Here is a 7281-nt window from a genome sequence, read left to right as displayed (position 1 = left end):
CTGTAGGAATATCAATGTAAATATTGAAATATCTGAGAATGATCAGATATTTATAATTCAAGCAGTGATCTATCCATAAAGTTCAAAGGTAAGTCCATGATGTTGTTGAAGGAGGAGGAGGGTGGTAGATGAGTAAAAAGTCCAAAGAAACAGAAGTGTTAATTCGGAAATGAAGAGTGTCTGCAACTAGTAATGAGGTAGTACAACAGTACAATACAAACTTAGTAACATAGTAATATAGTAAATGACAACAGATAAAGACCTGTATGATCCATCCAGTTTGCCAAATAAGATAAACTCATACCATAAGATATGATGTGATACTACACATGTATACTTGACCTTGATATGTCCTTGCCATTTTCAGGGTACAGACCATTGAAGCCTGCCCAGCACTGTCCTTGTTTTTCCAACTTCTGAACTTGTCAACAGTGTACAGACTATAGAAATCTGCCCAGCCCAGTCCTTGTTCTCCAACTACTGAAGCTGAATCTGTCCATCCATGATCAGGGCACAGACTGTAGAAGTCTGCCCGGCACTGGCATTGCTTCCCAAATACTGGTGTTGCCATTTAATCACTTCTAAGCGTCTGGTTCCATACTTTTGATACAGGATTCCTTTGTGTTTATCTCATGCATTTTTTAAATTTTGTTACCATTTTCGCCTCTACCACCTCCCACGGGAGGGCACTCCAGGCATCTACTAACCTGCCCATGAAAAAGTACTTCCTGATCTTATTCCCTGAGTCTTCATTTCCCCCCTCCCCCAACCTCAATTCATGTATTCTAGTTCTACCTCCTTCCCATCTCTGGAAAAGATTTGTTTGTAGATTAGTACCTTTCAAATATTTGAATGTCTGTATCATATCACCCCTGTCTCTCCTTTCCTGCATGGTATACATGTTGTGTCCACGCACCACTGTGAATGAGCACCAATTAGCACCAATTAAGTGGATAATTGCTGCCAATTTCCTTGTTAAATTGAACATGGATCTGAGATACGTGCACAAATTTGGGCACCCAACCATCGCCAACTTATATAGAATCTGGGAGAATATGTGCAAAACATCAGGAAGAAGGTATGCGAACAATGAGAAGAAGTAAATCAGATAACTATAACATAAAAGTTACTGTTTCATTGTTAAGCAGCTGCAGTTAGAAGATTCCAGCTACGAAAAAGAGCAGAACAAACAGGGAGGCTGACAATGGTTCTAGGAAGTATTTTGCTCTGTTTAACATCTAACACCTTCATCCTCTGTTTATTGGTTCACCGCTGCCCCTTAGTCTCGGTTTGAACTGTCTGATACTTGTACTGTATTTCTTACCCACGCCTAGTTATCATATGGTTCGTTGCTTTGAAAAACTGGCACTGCTTTTTCAGGAAATGAGAAGCTGTACATGTGCCAGATGTTGCTCGCCTGTTCAGCTCCTCTGTATCCAGAAAGGATGATTACCATTTCCGTGCCTTAATTCAGACTTGGCTGAGTCCCCCTCCTACACATGTACGCCCCCCTCCTCCCACCACACACACACACACATACACAGTATCTGCACCCAAATAATTGTGCCATTTATTTCTGAAGTAATTAAAGGGGTGAGACATTTGCTGAAATAGCAATTGCCCAGGCCTTTGTGCTGCCTACAGATGCATCGGTTTTCTTGTTTTCTGCTAGTACATCTTGCCAAGAACATCTAAACTGAAACCAATTATTACCCAGTGTTATGCAACACAAATGTCTTTTCTTCTAAAAGACCATTATATATAGATATAGGCACACATTGAATTGTGATCTTCATTCATGGCCAGAGAAGTTAGACTGCTAATTGATTTCATGTATAGCTATAAGGTAATAAATAGAAATAAATCAAAACATAGAAAAGAAAATAAGACGATACCTTTTTTAGTGGATTAACTTAATATATTTTTCGATTAGCTTTCAAAGGTAACCCTTTTTCTTCAGATCAGAAATAGGCCCAAGGGGGATCCAGCAAGGGTGAGGATTAGCAGGACTGTAGATGGAGGACTCCTGCTCAGCCTAGAGGGAACAGTGGTTCACAGCCCCCTAAGGGAAAGTATCATGGTCGTTAGCTTAAGACCCTACTGTTGAATGACTGTGGTTTTTGCACATGGTCTTTTTCTGCCCTGTTTTTCAACTTCTACTGATATATACAAATGAAGACCCACAGTGACTATCTGCACATGGCTATGCATTCCTCAAGGGCTGCTCCTGCTGGCTGGACTCACCCCTTGCAACCAGAAGCTTGTGTGTTAGTAGCTCCTGCATTCATGCTTTTAACTTTAATCCTTTTTATTTGTGTTATAACTTAATCCTGATTTCTGTTTGTGCTGTTCTACTTTGAGTATATAGCCCTCTGATTTATTTGCTGTTTTATGTTTGTGTGTGTTTGAGATTTTATGCCTTTGTTCAAAGCGTTTTGCCTTCTATCCATTTTCTGTCACTCCAGTATCACCTAATTCACCTTTCTATTTTTCCTGCATTTTTTACTTAAATAAAATTCTGGGTAGGGCAATTTCTAAGATCATTTATGCAAGTAAATAGTCACTTAATCAGGTAAAATGACTTTTTTGAAATTTCTATTTTCAGAGCTGTTAAAATTGCTATCAATATGCTGGAAAAATTAGAGAAAGGTTTAGATGGTATTCGTAAAATACATGATTTATTGATGAGAGATAATATCAATATAAGAATGAAGGTCAAGAATTTTACTAAAGCGGATAATCTTTGATTCTTTAGTTTTCCTAAGCTGCCTATGATAGTATCACCTTGATATGCTTAAAAGATATTTCACTGATGTATTTGGAGTTGCTGCAGAAATAGCTCCCCCTATAGTTCATGCCTACTGTCTACCTAGGAGCAAACAACAGAGGGGCCCTTTTACAGAGCAACGGTAAGCCCAATGCACTGTCTTACTGCTCACTCTTTCGGGACTTACAGCTTGCTCTTCTGACTACCACTGGCCCAACGCAGCTGCTGGTGGTAGTCCCGCCCTGGGCGCACGCCATTTCCGGGGGAAAAAGAAAAGTCCCAGAAATGGCTTACGCCGCTTGCTGCCCGGTTACCACTGAGTTAGCACAGGAGCCCTCATCACCATTTCAATGGGTAGCTGTAAGGGCTCCCCACTGCATGGCCATGCGAGAAAAGTTATCTCACCGCATGTCCATTTGGGGGAGGGGTTTTCCACTGGCCGTGGAAGAAAGGGTCCTGGCAAGAGGGAAAAATGGCCCTGCCACTACCGCAGGGCCCTTTTTCCCACAGATTAGTAAAAGGAACCCAAAGTTTGCAAAATCAAGGAGATGTTCCATTTGAGATGGATACGTTCAATGATTCTGATGTTTTGGAAGTCCTTCAACTATGCTGGCTATATTTGCCTTGATATCTGATAAGGACTGGATGCTTAAGATGTCTTTTAATCCTATTATATGGCCAAACACAATAAATAGCAGAGGTGACACAATTCAAGAACAATCAAAATACCCAACGCTGAAATCAATCTTGTCAATATCTTAATATAGAATTAGCAGCCTTCCATCTAATATATTGTCTTAAGACCTCAGTGGCGACATGTGGCATGTTTCACAGAATTGGTCCACTACCAATGTCCCATTACACTAACTTGAAGTAAAGTTAGTGTAATGGTACATTAGCAGTGGACCGAATCCTGATGCAGCGATTCTGCAAAACATTGCGCATGTCGGCGAATGGACCAGCTTCTGATTAAAAGCTAAGTAGAGCTTAACTTGCTTTTATACATTTAATAAAGTATGAAAAAAGATAAAATATAAAAAGAAAATGAATATTCAATATTGATTAAAGAATGTTTCAGACCGATAAGGAGACAACAGAGCCAAGGCTATTTGGGTTCTTATGAAACGAGTCGCCACTGAGGTCTTAAGACTATATATTAGATGGAAGGCTGCTAATTCTATATTAAGATATTGACAAGACTGATTTCAGCTCTGGGTCTTTTGATTGTTCTAAGATGTCTTTTAGGCATCAAAATAAATTGCTTGTTACAGTTAGTTTATTTATAGCCCGCTAAAGCCAACAATGTAGTAGCAGATTACTGTTCAAGGGGCTAGATGAAAAAGAATCTAGGATGTTAACATAATAATCCAAAGAATAAATAAAAATATTTCATAACATAACATCTCTAAAAAAATAAGGCAATACAAACTATTGCTTCCTTAAATCATGTTTACAAAATAACATTGTCTTAAGCCCCTTTTCACAAGTGTCAAACCTAGACCTACACTTTAATTCTTGGGAGAAAGAAGACCATAAACTGGCTGCTTGGTATGCAAACAGGAATGTGAACATAGGGTTTTATTTCTTATTCTGTACTTATATTTCCTGCTTGATCCCAGCAATATTGTGGACTAGTGAATGATGCTTATTTCTGCTAGTAAGTGGGTTTTCTGTATTTTTTCTGATTTCTTTTTCAAGTGTATGCTTGAATGTTATGTTGAAATTCTTATCAATAGAAATCAAACAAAATAAAACATGGAAAAGAAAATAAGATGATACCTTTTTTATTGGACATAACTTAATACATTTCTTGATTAGCTTTCGAAGGTTGCCCTTCTTCGTCAACCTTCGAAAGCTAATCAAGAAATGTATTAAGTTATGTCCAATAAAAAAGGTATCATCTTATTTTCTTTTCCATGTTTTATTTTAATTCCATTGATAACCTTTAAGAGAGGACTAATACAGCTACCACACCTCTCTACTTATGTTGAAATTCTAAAATTAAAAAAAATCCCAATTTAAACAATAGAGTGGCCTCTAATGGGCGCCAGTGCATCTTGATGAAATAAGGAGTAATCCTGTCTGACTTCTTCAAAGAAAAAATCAGCCACACAACCACATTCTGGATTGTTTGAATCCTTTTTAATTGTTTCAGTAGACCCAAATAGACAATATTACAGTAGTACAACATACTTAAAATTAAAGATTAGACCACAAGTCAGAACTGATCTTCCTGCAAGTACTCTCAAATGCATCTTAATTTCCTTATAATACAGAAGGAGCTTTTACAGGAGGATTAACTTGATTATCCATGGATAACTTATTATCTAAGATAACACCTATAAGTTTCAGTGAATGATCTAACATATAAGTTTCACCATCAAAATTAAGATTTAAATCTATGTTATGATTCAATTTAGAACCCATTAACAAAAATTTTGTTTTATCTTTATTTAACTTTGGATAATGAGAAATCATCAAATCTACAATTAAAGAAAAATACTGAGAAATATTTGTTAAATATCTTTTAACTCACCAGTAACTGGAAATCGTATAGATATATCATCTGTATACATATAAACAGAATAACAACCTTTCTCCAGACATCTAACCAATGAAGAGATTAATACATTGAATAGTACTACTGGTGATAGAGGAGATCCTTGAGGTACACCTGATGGTGGAGACCATCTCTCTGACAGCACTCCATGTAGTTTAATTCAATAAGATCTATAAGATCCTTCAAGCCACAAGATCAGTTACTCCAAAAGTATCAAGAGTTTCAAGTAACACTCTATGATTAACAAGATCAAACACACTAGAAAGATCCAGTTACATAATAAGAGCTCGTCGACTCATACTTCAAACTGATCTAAGTAATTCACCAACTGCTTAGTCACCAAACCCTCTAGAACCTTTACAAATAAGGGACTGATACCACAGGTCTATAATTAGTAACCTCACTTGTAGGAACCTTTACATTTTTTATTATAAGTGTAAGAATGATCTCAGAAAAGTCTTTAGGAAAAATACCAGAGCTAAACGAATGCTCTATCCAATGAAGCAAGGCCCATTTAAATTCACATGGCACTGATTTCATTGGATATGTAGGGCAATTGACAAGTAAACAATGAGGGGCATAATTGAATGGTGCCGGCCATCTTTATGGGCGGCCATCTCCGGGGCCAGCGCCGCAAGCAGGCGGAGCCAACCGTATTTTGGAAAAAGATTGCCGGCCACCTTTTTCTTCGCTAATACAGTTGGGCCCGGCCAAATGTCAGAATTCGCTGGGTTTGAGATGGCCAGCATCGGTTTTTAGCCATAATGGAAAATAATGGCGGCCATCTCAAACCTGGTGAAATGCAAGGCATTTGGTCATGGGAGGAGCCAGCATTTGTAGTGCACTGGATAGCTCCCAGGTGCATAGCTCCCTTCCCTTGGTTGTTTAGCCCCCCCAAAACCCACTCCCCACAACTCTACACCATTACCATAGCCCTTATGGGTGAAGGGGGGCACCTACATGTGGGTACAGTGGGTTTTGGAGGGCTCCCATTTACCACCACAAGTGGAACAGGTAGGAAGGGTATGGGCCTGAGTCCACCTGTCTGAAGTGCACTGCACCCCCTAAAAACTGTTCCAGGGACTTGCATACTGCTATCAGGGAGCTGGGTATGACATTTGAGGCTGGCATAGAGGCTGGCAAAAAAGTTTTTTTTTGTTTTTGTTTTTGGGTGGGAGGGGGTTGGTGACCACTGGAGGAGTATGGGGAAGCCATCCCCGATTCCCTCCGGTGGTCATTTGGTCAGTTGGGGCTCCTTTATGAAGCTTGGTCATGAGAAAAAAGGGACCAAGTAAAGCCGGCGAAATGCTCGTCAAGCCTGGCTTTTTTTTCCATTATCAGGCGAAGCCGGCCATCTCGTAAACACACGCCCCCGTCCTGCCTTCACTACCTACCAACACGCCCCCTTGATGTTTTGCCGGCTCCGCGATGGAAAGCAGTTGAGTCCGGCCAAAATCGGCTTTCAATTATACCGATTTCGCCGGGTTCAGGAGATCGCCGGCCATCTCCCGATTTGTGTCGGAAGACGGCCGGCGATCACTTTCGAAAATGAGCTGGAATGTGATCTTGCAAAGTATCCAGGTCTTCCTTAGAGACCTTAGAATACAGCACTCCAACTGTGGTCAGTTGGCCAGCCATCAATAGAAACATAATCATAGCTAACCCTATTGTCACCTCCCCCATGATCATGTCAGCGTTTCAAAAAGAATTTCTATTTTAGATTGAAAATAATCAGCCAAATGCTTGGCGGTGGGTGGTAGCTCTCCTGATCTTTCACAAATATGCGCTGTTTCACTATCATATTTTAAATAGTGAGAGACAGGCAAGCTCTGTAGAATTCCGGTGAACCTGCCTGTCCCTAGTGATGGAAGACACAATATTGAAGCAGCATCTTCCACTGGCAGCTTAGAGGGAACAGTACTGTGAACACTGCCAGGCTGCAAGCCCAAGCAAG

The sequence above is a fragment of the Microcaecilia unicolor genome, chromosome 3 (genome assembly GCF_901765095.1).
Source record: "Microcaecilia unicolor chromosome 3, aMicUni1.1, whole genome shotgun sequence".
NCBI lineage: Eukaryota > Metazoa > Chordata > Amphibia > Gymnophiona > Siphonopidae > Microcaecilia > Microcaecilia unicolor.
The sequence above is the reverse complement of the archived record's forward strand: the minus strand, read 5'-3'. Positions refer to the sequence as shown.